General features: G+C 47.4%; 1 protein-coding gene across 1 annotated transcript in view; it reads left to right on the top strand.

The window, feature by feature from the left end:
- The first annotated feature begins 15,700 nt into the window (after positions 1-15,700).
- Positions 15,701-16,849, top strand: part of SHISA7 (shisa family member 7) — a 271,469-nt gene continuing 270,320 nt past the window's right edge. The window contains exon 1 of the mRNA XM_069200618.1: positions 15,701-16,273. The gene's annotated coding sequence lies outside the window, so the exon portion shown is untranslated. The remainder of the gene's footprint in view (positions 16,274-16,849) is intronic.

The raw sequence follows: 16,849 nt of genomic DNA, 5'->3' as shown, positions 1-16,849 counted from the left end.
GTTTTTGGGTGGAAAGGTGTGTGTGTGTTACTGTCAGGGTTAGAGTGACACATAAATTATGCAAAACAAAAGAAAGAACTCTGGGTAGTTCCCAAATTTAGGTGGAGAGCAGCTTCAGTAAGGAGCACCCTGCAACACTAGCGACACTCTAAATTTGCTCACCTCAAATGTCTGTCTTTCTAACAGTTTTTAAGCAAGAATTGGCACAGTGCCACCCATGCCGAGCTAGAAAGCGACGAAGTCTTTTGCCATTTGTACAGCAAAATCTTTAAGCATAGGATTGACCCAGTGCATCCTTGCCGAGCTGCAGAATGACAAAAGCCTTTCACCACCCCAGGCGCAGTACTACAGCTTTGGACTGGTAAAATACCATCCTAGCCAATCTGTAATGAGCAAAAGCAATCTCTGACACATGTTTCGATGTCATTACATCTTTTCAGAGAGGTTTAGCTTTGTCCAGACACAACTGAGCACCCATTGTAAGTAAAAAAAAAAAACCTTTCAGGGTTAGAGTGACGCATAAATTATGTAAAACAAAAGAGAGAACTCTGGGTAGTTCCCAAGTTTAGGAGGGGAGCAGCTTCAGTAAGGAGGTATATGCGTGGTAAAAACAAATGTTGTTGTAAGTGTTTGCATGGTAATGACGTATGCGTTGTAAAGGTATGCGTGGTAAGTGCATGTATTGTTCTGTCATGCAACCCTCAAACTTGTGAGTCATGTAGCTGGGTTCTCGGTCATTTAGTGCTTACTGAAAATATCTGCTAAGAGTACTGCCACTCACCACTGGTGTCCCACAGCATGGGCACTGGCAAACATTTTCCCAGGAGCCGAAAAGTTTGGTCTGTGATGTCATAGAGGACCACATTGATGCCATCAAGGTGATGGTTGGGGTTTTTGAGGGGGTGGGGCTGGAGGTAAGGTGGGTGTAGGGAAAGCAAACCATATACATCTAGCAGCTGAATTGCACAATGTGAAACCAGGAAACATGGTATTAATCCTGATTTCCCCAAGTAGCCAAATTGTATGTCCCTAAGCAACAGTTTTATTTAATTTTCCTCCCTTTTATTTCGTTATCACATATAAGAGGACCTCAACATACGTAAATTCCGAAAGGGAGTTTTACAAAACCTTCTCCTTTTCTCCTTTGTTTGATTGAAATAACTATAATGTTGTGCATGTAGAATAGGAACCCCGGCCACCCAAAAAATGCACATAACAGCTGACTCTCGTCTTGGTTAACTGTTGGCATTGTAGTCAGGGTAAGGGGAAATTAATGTTACTAAATTCATAGCTAAAAACTATCACTTTTAAAAAATACTTCTCAATGCACCAATATGATCTGATGTACTATGGTGAAATGGTTGTGCTTGTTAATGAAATACACTTCTTGATCTTTGAAGAGACTTTATCATATTTTTACACACTTGCTTCAAGGTGTTTTTGAAAATGAAAGTGTTCCTAAAATTAAGCGGTGCAGGACACCTTGTTACTTCCTTTCTTTAACTTCAATTAACCATGAAATAAATGCTTTCCTGTTTATTTAACATCTTTTTAGTGCTGTTGTTGACGAGGGGGTAGCATATAAAGATCAGGAGGGCCGCATGCGGCACCCGGCCGGTACTTTGAGTAGCACTGTCCCATGGCATCAGCTACTGTTGCAACTCTAACTGGATTGCCAAGATACTACATTTTAACAATTGCCTCTCCAAAGGTAGTTAGGTTGAGCAGTAAGGGCTCAACCTAAGGGGAAGTAAGATTGGAAATCGGACAGATTAGGACATTGTAATAACCCACAATAAACATCAATGCTTTGCAGAGTTATGTTACTGAAATAGAGCACACTTCCATTCACATGTCGGAATGTTACACAGTTAAACTGACAGCAAAATAAACTAAAACACTATAGAACTAAACATGGCAGGAAAATGATCACAATGCATTAAGCATGTAATGTTTCAAGGGTTGTAAGTCACTGGGTTTAAGCGTAGATTGCAAAGAATTTACAGAGCAGTCAGGGGTTACTGGGCTCAAACTGCATCACTAAGAGACTTTTACCTCAGGTGTCCTGGTGCTATGTTACAATTGGACATAAGCCTGAGCACTAAGTACAGCCTTTTAGCACTTGACACTTGGGGTACTACAACGAAATATTTCAAGGTTTACTCTGGGAGGTGATTTGGGCTAGAGACTCACAACTTCGTAAAGCACATCATAACTCAATCACATCATAAACCAATGTTCAGGCTGTGCTTTTCCTTTTAAAAAGAAAAGGTGCCTTAACCTACTCACATGGGCAAAATACTATTCATACATATTACATATATACATAGAGAAAACAGTAAGCAAAGAGAGTTTTGACAATACAGTAGTCCTGCATATAGTGTTTGTCAGGAGAGCTTCACCACATTCCAGCCTCTGCCTACAGTCTTTGACGAAGGATGTTATTGAACTTCTCAAAGAGTTTGTTGAGAGGGGAAAAGGTCGCTCATTCTCTTTAGGAATAATGATGTTGGTGAGTCAAGCGGGCTTACACATTTACCTGCAACTCATCCTTGACTCTCTCAGCTGCTGCAGGTCACATAGTTGCAAGGCAGAAGGTCCAGCACTGGGAGATGGTCACAGCTGAGGGCAATTTGGTACTACTGCACACAACAGCTGCCTTGCTTGGACAAGCTGAACACTGAGGTCTGCTCAATTACCCTCACAAAAATGGACAGAAGTGCCCACCTCTACTGCTTCGCGGCAAAAGGCCAGTGTCAAGAAGGGACACTCTGAGAACAGGTGTGCAAGTCCTAAAGGGAGTCTAAAGGTTGTCTACTGTGCCCATGCACTGGAAGCCCCCAATTGCAGCCCTGATGATGTGGTTGATATCTGTAATAGGCAATATATTAAAACCCACTAAATGTGGTTGTGTCTTTGTATGTGCCAAAGACTCAAAAGAAGTCATTGGCATTCCAGCCTGCCATGAACTAGGTCTGTTGAGTTACCTTCTTGTTTGCAAGAAGAAAGGTTGACTCATCATGGTAGGCACCATGTCACCCTGCACAGAATAGAACTCATGAAAGTTAAGTGTCTCCTTACGATGGTCCCAGTAAGGCGGAAATGTTCACAGAGGAGTCAAAAGTTCCTTGGAAATCTTATAGCTTTGGTTTGAAGAGGAAGATTAAGACAGAAGAAATCATGAAAACACAAACCTCCCGCTTATATCTGGAAGGAGGCAAGACAACAGCAAGAAATCCAGATGTAGTGTGCCAGAAGAAGATCCAACTGATAAAAGCTCAAATCTGGGACACAAATAGTAGTAAGGGTGCAAAGAATGCGCTAATGCAGAGTTGTGCAGCATCCTCTTGTGCTTGCCGCCTTATAAATGATTCTAACAAGAATCGAAAACCCAGGAAAAAGCTCTATTTCTCATTGAATCAATCAATCAGGGCTTGTAAAGTGCAGCTAATCACCTGTGAGGGTTTGCAGGCGCTGGGGATCTCACTGTGGAGGCTCAGTCAAACAGCCAGGTCTTGTAACCTTCCCTGAATTCCAGCAGAATGGGTGAGGTCTGGAGGTGAAGAGGGAGGTTGTTCAAGGATCTGGCCACAAGGTAGGAGAAGAAACAGCCTCTGCTGTAGCTTTGATGTATGCAGGGGTGTGGACGGTGTGAAGGGAGGCGGAGCGCAGGTGTCTGGTGAACTGGTGGAAGTTCTGGTGGTGGTTGATGTATGCTGGTCCTTTGAAATACAAACACTGGAAAGATTATGGTATTGCTTGCCGTGCTCTATACAATTTCCTATAAGAGGTGCTCCACTCCCAGGGCCAACTGTCCCATTGAAAGCCCCAAAATTACATACAACACAAATTGGAGAAGCACTTTCAATAGCAGTTGAAGCAAAAATAGTAACACAAAGATGTACTCTTAACTCCCAACAGATTTGGGGGCATATTTATACTCTGTTTATACTCTGTTTGCGCCGAATGTGCGTCAAAATTTTTGACGCACAATCGGCGCAAACCCTTCCCCATATTTATACTTTGACGTCCGACGCCGCGGGCGTAAAAATTCCACCATGTGCGCCATTTTTTGGAAGGGGGAACCAGCCTTGCGTTAATGATATGCAAGGTAGGCGTTCCCTTCCAAAAAATAACTTTAAGGCCTGTGCCCCATATTTATAGCTTAGTGCATTAAATATGCTCAAGTGTGCAAATGTCAACAGTGCAGCAAGTCAGATTCTTACGTATTTGACCTGCACGCACTGCTGTCTCTGCACTGCATCTGGTTGGCAACATACTGCCTAGGCCATTTCTAGATGAACCTGACCCAGCCCAACTGCCCTTCACCAACTCAAGAAACCCTAATTAACCGCCATGCTAGATAAGTGACTGGCTCAGCTATTGACACAGGACAGTGCGAGTTAAGTGACTGACTCCTTCCCTGCCCCCTCCTTCGCCCAGCCTGACATGGAGCGACACTTTCCTGTATGCCCGTCGGCAGTGCCAACCTTTACCCAGGCACCGCCCTGGGCAAAAGAAACATTAGCGTATCTTATAAAATAAAGCGCCCTACCTCATGATTTTCTTTTTGCAGTTTTATACAGGGCGAACTCGACCCAGGAGCACAGGAGCACCAGTTACATTACACAAAGTCAGATTCATTTTATAGACACAGGGAGTGTGTTGTGTTGTACTGGGAATGTCTAGGAGCCTGGAACCCGGTCTGCACTGGTGTTCCAGCACAGAGAGCCTGGAGCCTTGATGTCACTGGGGTTCCAGAGTTTGAGAGGGTTGTCATTCGATGGCGGATGGGAGAGCTGTCAAGGTGTGCTGCTTTGGGTTGGTCAACAGAATAAAGCTTCCGTGCTTTAACCTAACACATCTGCCTCTTAACAGAGTTTAAGCTATTTGCCCAGAATAACAGGATGTTGAGAGGGCGCAGGAACTCGGATCCGCAGATCTAAAGTTGGCCACAGCTTTTCCATTTGCTGTACATAAAGCAGCACCAGTGCAAACTCTTCTTTAACTCCCAAAACTACAACAGCCACATTCCGAGTGCCACATCCAAGACAGTAGGCCAGCGCAGCACAAACAGCTGGGTACGCTTCTCTGGTGCACACACAAACACTGGCAAATGCAGTACAGGGAGCGGCAACGGTGCACATGTAAAGTGCTCCAATACCTTTGTGGTATTAAAAAAACTGCATAAAAAAGCCAATGCAACCAAACTGCACACTTCAGCTACCGCAGTCCTCGTGTTTAGGAGGATATGGGCAATTTTAGGCAAATTTAAAGAGCCGTTCTTTGTTAAAAGTGCGCACCTTTAATTCCAGCCACATCCACATCGTGTTTAAATGGCCTCTGTAAAGTCACTTGTGACGCCAAATGTATTTGCTAACTGTGTCTTTCAAGCTGCTGTCTCCAATGGGTTCGGGCAGCATGTCCTTCTTGGCAGATGGAGTTATGAAAGATTGCTTTGGGTCATTTTTAGAAGGGGGGGGTTGCGCAGCATAGCGCCTCTGGGCAATAATGCTCGCTCCGTATTTGCTGGCTGGAGAGCCCTGTCTGGGTATCACTCATGCAGCCTGTCTGCTGCAGCTAGCGAATGGAGCCCACTGTCCTGCCTGATGGAACACCCCGATTTCCCCTTTAGAACAGGGGTCTTCAAACTGGGGGCGGGACCCCCTGTGGGGGGGGGGCTGAAGTTATCCGGGTGGGTCGGGGGGAGGGGGGTGGATTTGGGCGCCAGGGTCTTGCCAAAAAAAGTATTATGCTCATAACAGGGCTTTGTTTTAAGTGGGAAAAAGTGAGGGGCAGTAAACCCCTCTGTAATATTTTGTCATTTATATCCTAGCAGGGAATAAGTGTCAAAAGAGAAGGGACTTCAAATACTCTTTAAAACCCCCACCCTCACTTAAAATAATCACACTGTGGATACCTTTACAGGTTAGTAAGGCATGCCTGATCAATTGCGTTTTTTAAAAGATGACAGAATTTAATAGCATAGTTTAAATAAGTCTACACATATTTAAACATTGACAATTTAATAGAATAATTGTGAAAAATTCGGAAGGGGCCAGATTATTCAAACCCCCTTCCCCCACCCAACTGGGGGTGACACGGCATAAAAAGGTTTGAAGACCACTGCTCTGGACAGTCATGCACAACCTCTAGTGATGCAAGTTGTTTCTTGAATATTAGAGGAAAGACTAACCCGACTGAGTCGGAGTTACGTAGGCAGCAAGTTCCAGACTCGCAGATTCGCTTCTCTTTCAGCACAGGGCTCAGCTCTGTCAAGGCACCTCAATGCCAAGGCGCGAGGCCCTCTGATATTCTGTACCGGGGGTTCAACACACAGCTCTGAAAATGCACATCAATGTCACGCTGCAACATCCCCTGCTGCTCTTGTACCGACAGTCCACAGAGAGCTCTGCCAGAGCACCTCGGTGCTGAGTATCATAGACCCCGTCTAATCCTACACTGATACCCACATGTGGTTCTGCTGATGCCCCTCAGAGCTGAGTGTTACCGCTGTGTTGTAAACACGGCTTTCTCAAAGTTCCCCAATACGGAACTGGAACCATCGCTGGGGTAACTGTGATCTTCAAAGAGCTCTGCAGATGTCCCTCGGTGCTTAGCAACCGCTACTGCTCCTGTACTGCTCATCACTCCCAGCGCTGCCCTGCACACCCAACAGTGACCTCAGCATCCCCTGTTCCAGTACTGACTCTTGCGCACAGCTCTGCCAGGGCCTGGGGCGCGGGATTCAATATGTGGGTACCGGGATCCAGACAGCTCTGACAAGGGCACTCGGTCCTGATCAGCAGCACTTGGATCTTTTTTCAATACAAGCACATATTATCAAATAATATAAGAACTACTTTCATCAATGTTTGTAAAGCGCTCCGAAGGTATGAAGTCGGAGCTATTAAAAAATAAATAAAAAATAGGGAAAAGTCCCAGAAAAGCAGCACACCAACAGACACATTTTGCACTGGATTTTGCACCTCATCCCGTGAGATATGACCCTTCACCCGAGAGCCCTTGAGTGAGATCTATTGCCCTTGAGGTTTGGGTGGGTGGACTCGGTAGTGTTACATTCCTTATGTTATGACCACAGACAGCGAGAGTGTGTAGGAAAGTACCATCTTGCCTGGCATGTTACCCCCATATTTCTCTGTATATATGTTGTTTTAGTGTATGTGTCACTGGGACCCTGCCAGCCAGGGCCCCAGTGCTCATAAGTGTGCCCTGTATGTGTTCCCTGTGTGATGACTGACTGTCTCACTGAGGCTCTGCTAATCAGAACCTCAGTGGTTATGCTCTCTCTGCTTTCTAAATTGTCACTAACAGGCTAATGACCAATTTCACCAATTCACATTGGCATACTGGAACACCCTTATAATTCCCTAGTATATGGTACTGAGGTACCCAGGGTATTGGGGTTCCAGGAGATCCCTATGGGCTGCAGCACTTTTTTTGCCACCCATAGGGAGCTCTGACAATTCTTACACAGGCCTGCCACTGCAGCCTGAGTGAAATAACGTCCACGTTATTTCACAGCCATTTACCACTGCACTTAAGTAACTTATAAGTCACCTATATGTCTAACCTTTACCTGGTAAAGGTAGGGTGCTAAGTTACTTAGTGTGTGGGCACCCTGGCACTAGCCAAGGTACCCCCACATCGTTCAGGGCAAATTCCCCGGACTTTGTGAGTGCGGGGACACCATTTCACGCGTGCACTATACATAGGTCACTACCTATGTATAGCGTCACAATGGTAACTCCGAACATGGCCATGTAACATGTCAAAGATCATGGAATTGTCACCCCAATGCCACTCTGGCATTGGGGAGACCATTCCATGATCCCCCGAGTCTCTAGCACAGACCCGGGTACTGCCAAACTGTCTTTCCCGGGGTTTCACTGCAGCTGCTGCTGCTGCCAACCCCTCAGACAGGTTTCTGCCCTCCTGGGGTCCAGCCAGGCTTGGCCCAGGAAGGCAGAACAAAGGACTTCCTCAGAGAGAGGGTGTTACACCCTCTCCCTTTGGAAAAAGGTGTCAGGGCTGGGGAGGAGTAGCCTCCCCCAGCCTCTGGAAATGCTTTGATGGGCACAGATGGTGCCCATCTCTGCATAAGCCAGTCTACACCGGTTCAGGGATCCCCCAGCCCTGCTCTGGCGCAAAACTGGACAAAGGAAAGGGGAGTGACCACTCCCCTGATCTACACCTCCCAGGGGAGGTGCCCAGAGCTCCTCCAGTGTGCTCCAGACCTCTGCCATCTTGGAAACAGAGGTGCTGCTGGCACACTGGACTGCTCTGAGTGGCCAGTGCCAGCAGGTGACGTCAGAGACTCCTTCTGATAGTCTCTTACCTGTGTTGCTAGCCTATCCTCCTTCCTAGGTAGCCAAACCTCCTTTTCTGGCTATTTAGGGTCTCTGCTTTGGGGAATTCTTTAGATAACGAATGCAAGAGCTCACCAGAGTTCCTCTGCATCTCTCTCTTCACCTTCTGCCAAAGGATCGACCGCTGACTGCTCAGGACGCCTGCAAAACCACAACAAAGTAGCAAAGACGACTACTGCAACCTTGTATCGCTGATCCTGACGCTTTCTCGTCTGTTTCCTGGTGGTGCATGCTCTGGGGGTAGCCTGCCTCCTTCTTGCACCAGGAGCTCTGAAGAAATCTCCCGTGGGTTGACGGAATCTTCCCCCTGCAACCGCAGGCAACAAAAGACTGCATCACCGGTCCTCTGGGTCCCCACTCAGCACGACGAGCGTGGTCCCTGGAACTCTGCAACTCTGTCCAAGTGACTCCCACAGTCCAGTGACTCTTCAGTCCAAGTTTGGTGGAGGTAAGTCCTTGCCTCCCCACGCTAGACTGCATTGCTGGGTACCGCGTGATATGCAGCTGCTCCGGCTCCTGTGCACTCTTCCAGGATTTCCTTTGTGCACAGCCAAGCCTGGGTCCCCGACACTCTAACCTGCAGTGCACAACCTCCTGAGTTGTCCTCCGGCGTCGTGGGACTCCCTTTTGTGTCTTCGGGTGAGCTCTGGTTCACTCCTCTTCCAAGTGCCTCTTATGGTACTTCTGCGGGTGCTGCCTGCTTCTGTGAGGGCTCCCTGACTTGCTGGGCACCCCCTCTGTCTCCTCTTCCAAGTAGCGACATCCTGGTCCCTCCTGGGCCACAGCAGCATCCAAAAACCCTAACCGCGACCCTTGCAGCTAGCAAGGCTTGTTTGTGGTCTTTTTGCGTGGGAACACCTTTGCAAGCTTCTTCACGACGTGGGACATCCATCCTCCAAAGGGGAAGTTCCTAGTCCTCTTCGTTCTTGCAGAATCCACAGCTTCTACCATCTGATGGCAGCTTCTTTGCACCCTCAGCTGGCATTTCCTGGGCATCTGCCCACTCTCGACTTTGTCACGACTCTTGGACTTGGTCCCCTTGTTCCATAGGTACTCTCGTCCGGAAATCCATTTTGGTTGCATTGCTGGTGTTGGTCTTCCTTGCAGAATTCCCTTATCACGACTTCTGTGCTCTCTGGGGAATATAGGTGCACTTTACACCTACTTTTCAGGGTCTTGGGGTGGGCTATTTTTCTAACCCTCACTGTTTTCTTACAGTCCCAGCGACTCTCTACAAGCTCACATAGGATTGGGGTCCATTCGTGGTTCGCATTCCACTTTTGGAGTATATGGTTTGTGTTGCCGCTATACCTATGTGCTCCTATTACAATCTACTGTAACTTTACATTGCTTGCATTACTTCCTTTTGCTATTACTGCATATTTTTGGTATTGCGTACATATATCTTGTGTATATTTGGCATCCTCATACTGAGGGTACTCACTGAGATACTTTTGGCATATTGTCATAAAAATAAAGTACCTTTATTTTTAGTATATTGTGTATTGTGTTTTCTTATGATATTGTGCATATGACACCAGTGGTATAGTATGAGCTTTGCATGTCTCCTAGTTCAGCCTAAGCTGCTCTGCTATAGCTACCTTCTATCAGCCTAAGCTGCTAGAAACACCTCTTCTACACTAATAAGCGATAACTGGACCTGGTACAGAGTGTAAGTACCCCTTGGTACCCACTACAAGCCAGGCCAGCCTCCTGAGTGACACCCGGATGTCTTGCGGGGTCACGTTGGTGGTCCGTAAACTTCCAGTCGCCAATGTCTCACTTGCACTAACCCTGGCCAATGGACTGGGATAGGATAACGGATCCTGGTGTGACCGTGTGGGGCATTCCCAGCGGCCGAGACACCTCCAGGTCTGACTCCGAGGACACAGAGACCCTATAGTGGGACCCCCAGCAGACACCGAGGACCCTCCCCGGTGCCTATCATGAGACAGAAGGGGGCCCCACCTAACATACCTCGTCCATGCATAACATTCGGGCCCCCTTAAGCACCCCAAACATGGGTAAACACGTTGTTGTCCCTGGTACAGTGAGAGCGAAGAGGGACACACACAGCTGGGAGCCCTTCACCCCAACAGTGCCCCCACCCATCCCTGTCACATACACACCCCCATGCAGATCCCGCTCCACACACAGACCCTGTTGGTACTTGCGCAGTTGTGTGACCACGGGGGCATTCCCAGATCCTCTGGCAGGGCCCCTCGGAGCCCAGGCAGCGGCGCTCTGGACATGACAAGAAGTGAGCGGCGTTTGTACCTGGTATTTGTTCGGATGCACTGAGTGCTCTGTCAGTGGATCTTCGAAGGCCTGACGGACTTTCCTATTCAGTTAGCGTCGCCTGTAATAAGGAGCCTGCAGGACGCATATTAGACGAGGCAACTGCTGTTCTCCATGCACAAGGGTGTAACTGCGCTGTGCATGAAGGGAAAAAGCGAAAAGCATTGTCATTGGACTTACAATGAAGAAGCGTGACCAATCACTCTGGTTGTAAAATTAAAACAGCACAGTGATTGGCAATGCCCTTTAATCGCCCCACCCCCGTGCTCAGCGCACTCCCTTGGAATCACCCCTGCCCAGCACCAATCCAGGCTTTGCTCTCAGGCATTTTATAGTAAAAAATGCATGAGAGCAAAGTAAGGACTGGTTGGGTCAGATAAACCCAGCGCTCCGAGGAACACCAGAGGGGCTGAGCTGTATTCCCCTCTGACTCCTTAACAGAGCAAATGGTTGAGGCCTAAAGTGCGCATGTCAGGTTGGCTGCAGTCCGAGACCTGTCCAGCCTGACATGCGCACTGGACTCCAGATGAAGCTGCATTGCAAATCACTAGAATTGGCCTCGCCATGCCTTAAAGTTAACACCACCTGCAGGCCACACTGGGTAGGGAACGGCATTGACAATGCTGAACACCAGGGGCCTTGGTATTTTTTTAAATTACTCAATGGTGCCACATGGCTTTGGGGTTACAGGGGGTGACGCTTCTACGCCCAGGAGGAGGAGCCGCCGCTGTTTAGTTATAAAACATGTCCGCACACCTTTTCGGAACGTCATGACATTTGTTGGGTGAATTAATAAGAAACCCAAGTTTGACATTCTTTGTTCCATGCTAATTTCCTGAATCCTGCCACTGCTCTTTCTTCCTGGTGCACCAGGTAGCTTGTGGAACTCGCCTCAAGGTGACAGCGATTACTGAGATGCCAGAGTGGCTTGGGCAACGCAGATGCTCAGCAACGCACTGAGCACAGCATTTTGAAACATACTGCTGAGCAACACATGAAACGCTTTTTACCTGTGTGAAAGGGGTTGTGCATCAGTAAGTTCTTGACCTTGCTTTTGGCATAGATGTAACACTATCGCTGCCAGTCTCGGTCAGCTCAGTGAGAGGACATTAGTTGCTTTGGGTGCTCCTTCGGACCTCAGACTGCTGCTGTGAAGTCTCCAACTATTTACACCGGAGCCCTGAAAGAGAACATGTGTGATTGTTATATCTGCTGAATTAAAAATCAAAAAGCAAGCAGAGGTATTGAGGGGCACATTTATCAATACTTTATGCGGCGCAGTAAGTCATCTTTGCACTAAAGGAAAGGGCAGGAATGTGCCATTTTTAACATAATACGGGGCATTCCTGTCTTTTCCTTGCACTGGTGCCCTTTTTGCTGCCCAGAGCCAATGCCGGCACCTTTGCACTACAGTGCAAGGGTGCCTGCGTTGCAGACAGGACTGTTTGTGTGCAGGAAGGGGCACCTTCCTGCACAAAAACAATATCTAAGTCATTCAAAAACGAGTAGAAAAATAAAGATATTTCTCCTTGTTATGCCTCACCTGGGGAGGTGTAGTATTCTGGCGCATTTCCAGGTCTACTAGTAATGGTGAATCTGGGAATGCACCAAAATCCATGGGTGGATGGTTGGGAAAACCCATGCTACACCTATGGAATGGCTCCCTGGGGCAGGGCAAAGCATCACAGTGATTTGTGCTGTGTTGCGTTAGGTTTAGCAGGCCACACAGGGCCAAGCAAGGTGACCTTGCGCAGCTTGATAAATCAAACTTAGTAACTGCATCACCCTTGCGTCCCCTTTGCAGAGGCGACCCAACTACTTGATAAATATGCCCCTCAGTGACTTGCCAGGAATTGAACACAGTGCTGAGGTGCTTGCTGTTCGTATTTGTACAGTGACTTAAGCTCTATCATGAATTATAGTTGTCTTTTACCACACAAATGTTCTGTTATGTGTATTTGTAAAGCTCACTATCACCCACAAGGGGATTATGGTGCTGAGCAGGTGTGTAGGCCTAGCCCTGCATATGGTAGGTTGATTATTGAAAAGCCAGGTCTTCAGCTTCTTGCAGAACCAAGAAGAGATGAGGACCCTCTGATGTGGAGTGAGAGATCGTTCCATCCTTCAGGAGCGGTGTAAGTGACCTTTCATCCTCCTGATCTGGTTCTGTGTATGTGTGGGATGTGTGCAGGTAGGAGTCCTACAGAGTGGAGATATCTGGGTGGTTGGTGGAAGGAGATGCGACTGTTCTGGTAGGTAAGGCTTGAGTTGTGTTGTGCCTCAAATATGTGTGTGAGGAGTTTGAACTTAGCATGTTTGTGTATCAGGAGCCAGTGTAGTTCCCTGAGGTGTGGTAGATGTGAGGTCTGCGTAGAAGGTTGAGTCTTATTGCCATGTTCTGGATGGTTTGCATTCTTCTTGTGAGTTGCTTGGTAATCCTGGTGTGGATAGTGTTCCAATAGTCCAACTTTCTGGTGACTAGAGAATGAGTGACATTTTTTTAGTGTTGCTTGGGAACTATTTGAAGATCTTCCTCAGCATCTTCAGGGTGTGGAAGCACGATGCAATGACGGTATTGAGTTGTGTGGTCATGTTGATTGTCATTTATGATTGTCCCAGGGTGCCTGACGTGGCTTGTGGGTGTGGGTGCGATTTCAGCCAGCAGCTTGAGTCCCATGGTGAAGTGTTCTTGCAGAAGATCACTACATCTGTTTTGTCAGTTTAGAACTTGAAACAGTTGGCTTGGTGGTAGAAGCCTTGTCTGAGAGGGAGAGTATGAGTTGTATGTTGTCTGCGTAAGTGAGGATGTTGATGTCATGTACGCAGATGACATTGGCCAGAGGGATAATGTATGTGTTAAAAAGGGTGGGGCTGAGCTATGAACCTTGAGGCTCCCCACAGATGATTTTGTGGACTTCCGAGGAGTACTGTGCGGAGTACTGTGCCAGGCTAAGAGCTTGTGTTCTATCTATTAAGAAGGAGCTGTTCCAGTGGAGAGCGGGTCCTTGGATACCAATCTCTTCTAGGGGCCTGATGAGGATGGGGTGTGACACCATGCCAAATGCTGCAGAGAGGTCCAGGAGATTGAGGGCTGAAGTGTTTCCTCTGTCATGGATCATGTGCATGTTGTCTGTGGTAGTGATGAGTTTTGTTTCTGTACTGTGATTGGGTCTGAATCCAGACTGCATAGTGTTAAGGAGCAATTGGGGAGAAGCAGACATTTTTGTGTGTATCAGAGCACCCTTGCTACATCACAGAGGCCACATATTCTGCAGCTGGGAAATGGGCCACTTGTGTAGATTTGAGCTTGGGTAAAATTTGAATTGTGAAAGGGGCAAAGTTGCAAAGCTTCAGTTTATCAGTGCAAAGTTTCCAAATTCACCCCACTCCCCCAATTTATAATTATCCTGCTTCAAAGAGAAAGCCAGCCTGCTTGTGGCATTACTGGACATCTGGAAAGGGGTGTAGGGTGGGAGAAGGAATATAAAAGAATATAAAGAAACTGAAAATGATCGTAAGACAGAAAGGGGAAAGCAATCAATGGCGAAGTGAAAGAGAAAACAAATGGCAGGGGATGAGGGGATGAGGGGAGGAAAAGAGAAAGAAATGTGAAAAGAAATACATGGGGAAGGAAAGAGTGTGAAAGAAGGACAAACAAAGAGATTAGGGGTGAATAGAAAGAGGGAACAGGGGGGAGAAAACGCCAGGGGAATGGATATTGAAAGAAACGAGGAATAAGAAAGAATCCCATTGAAAGATAAATAAAGGGTAATAAGGGAGAGAAGGAGAACAAAAGAAAGTGAAAGAAGAAAGGAATGAGAGGAAGAAAGAAATGGACGGGAGAAAGGGGCAAGTAAACTATGCCCTGTGTTTGAGCCCACTGCCATAGGTTAGAATCCCAGTGCACTTGTCTTTTCATCCGTCTGAGGTCGATAAAGCGACTGCTGTTGAATGGACTAACAATAAGCATCCATTATATGTGCGGATCTCTTCAACAGACTCCCCGACTCTGTAGGTGTGCCTTCTTTGTCAACGTGACGGAGCGAGAAAGTGGGGTGAGCAAAGAAAGAACGGGTGGCGGGAGCTAAGTAAACACCTAAATGGGACAAGAACTAGGAAGGGATAAAGAGAGAAAAATAAACAAAGTAAGAGAATGATGGAAAAGAAAGGACAAGAAAATATGAGAGAAACGAAGGAAAAATAATGATGAGAAGGACAAGGAAACAAGGTAAAGGAACGCAGATAAAGGTAGTTGGAGAAACGATAATGTAAACCGATGAAATAGAGGAGATTCCACAAAACAGGAACGGAATGGACAGTCAATCGACTGGAAGGGATTCTAGCGGGTGAGATCGCTGGGCTCATGCACCTGCTGCGGCTGTGTCCGTGCCCTCTGCGGGCCAGAGTTGCATTATCATCCTCACTCCACCACTCATTCTTCTAAACTCGAGGTTCTCCGCTGTCAGGTACCAGCCCTTCTTCCACCTTCTGGTCCGCCCGGTCACTCCTGGGAGGTGACGGGGCGCTAGATAAGTACTGACTTTGTGATACATATTCCAGGAAAGGAAGAGGGGAATAAAAGGGATGAAGCGAGCTAAAGAAAGCAACGAGAGAATGGAAACCCGTGAGAAGAAATGATACACAGAAACAGCGAAAGTGAGAATTATGGAAAGAAAGCAGGGTATCCCCGTGGATTAAAGCACCTGCTGGGGAAAGAACTGTCTTCGGCTGCACATCGCAGTCTCCAATACTGATAGAGCAGACACAGACATGCATCTTTGCTAGGTTAAAAAACAGAACGGCACATCATAAAGTAAAAGGAACATTAGTTAAAGCGCTGTGAAGCTGTGACGATTTGTCATCTACCGCTACATACAAAAAAGAGATCACGTTCATAATTGGAAGCGCCGTTCTAGCCATTCCAGAGCCTGCCTCCACCCACTGTGGGGATCATGCTACCCTCGGTAGATACTCTCCGAAGATAGCTCAGTAGGTTATCCACCTTATTCCGAGTTGTGCATTTTGCATTTCATGGGCTTGAACGTCAGTAGAGAAGACTCTGCTTTTCATCCTCGTGTGGCCGAGCACCATTTCAGAGTAGGTGACATATGGACAAAGAATGGTGCTTTTTGTAAAACGCTTTAGGAAAAACACTCTACAATGTGTTATTATGCGCCCTTGTTAATGAAAAATGGGGGGGTTGGCTTAAGTGAGAGGTCCTCTTGGCGGCAGCAGCCAATCCCAGGCTCCCCTGACACTGCGGTGCCAGCCAATGAAAGCGAACGAGCATCATGTCTAATGTATCTCAGCCCTCCGCGAAACCATCAAAGAATTACGTTTTTTAACACAACGCACTAACGTTTTTCGGCTTCTCTTTTCCACGAAAAAGGGGGCGCCGGCAACAACCCCCAAATAAACAACTGCACCGAAAACAGGGAGAAGAAGACATCCCAAGACTGGGAAGGCGAACAAGCAACAGATCCCGCTCCCTGGCGTGTCTTTTGTGGATGCGGCTCGCCGAAGCATCGTTGAAAAGACCACACATTGGATTGTGCACATGCTGGAGCGTCTCCTGCGGAGCAGAGGTAAGAGGGCTGGGGCGGGACGCATCTCTGGCTGGTGCCTCTTAGTCCTCGTGGCTTGTGATATCTAGCCCTTTGTGTTTGTAATTGACACCTGTATCTGTGTGTGGTGGTGGTAGGATGGATGGATGGACAGATGGATGGATGGATGCCACAGTTGGGCACTGCAGTCTCAGCGCTGCAATCTACCTGCATACCCAGAGCGCTACAAAGACGCACTTCAATGTGCATGTTTGATTGTGAGCACATCCATGTGTAAATCAGGGCAAAGGAATGATGGGGAGAGAGAGAGAAGCACAGCGAGGAGGGGGGAAAACAAAGGGAGGTAGCGAGAGATATTGGCAGCTATCCATAAAAAATAATATCCAGACATCCTTCAATAACGTCTCCAACAACTCCCCGCTGTGAAAAAAACTCACTTCTGCCGCCTTCCCTCCCATATTTTTATACATAACGTCCACGCCAAGCTTTGCCATCATTGTACGGCACTGCGCTTTTTACCAGTAGCGCTGCCTATTGATGGTGCAGTCGAGCGGCGGCGAAACAGCGCAATAACCAGAGCAAGAGCCGGGGGCTGCC

This window comes from Pleurodeles waltl, chromosome 7 (assembly GCF_031143425.1).
Source record: "Pleurodeles waltl isolate 20211129_DDA chromosome 7, aPleWal1.hap1.20221129, whole genome shotgun sequence".
NCBI classification, from domain to species: Eukaryota; Metazoa; Chordata; class Amphibia; order Caudata; family Salamandridae; genus Pleurodeles; species Pleurodeles waltl.
This window is presented reverse-complemented; position numbering and strand designations above follow the sequence as displayed.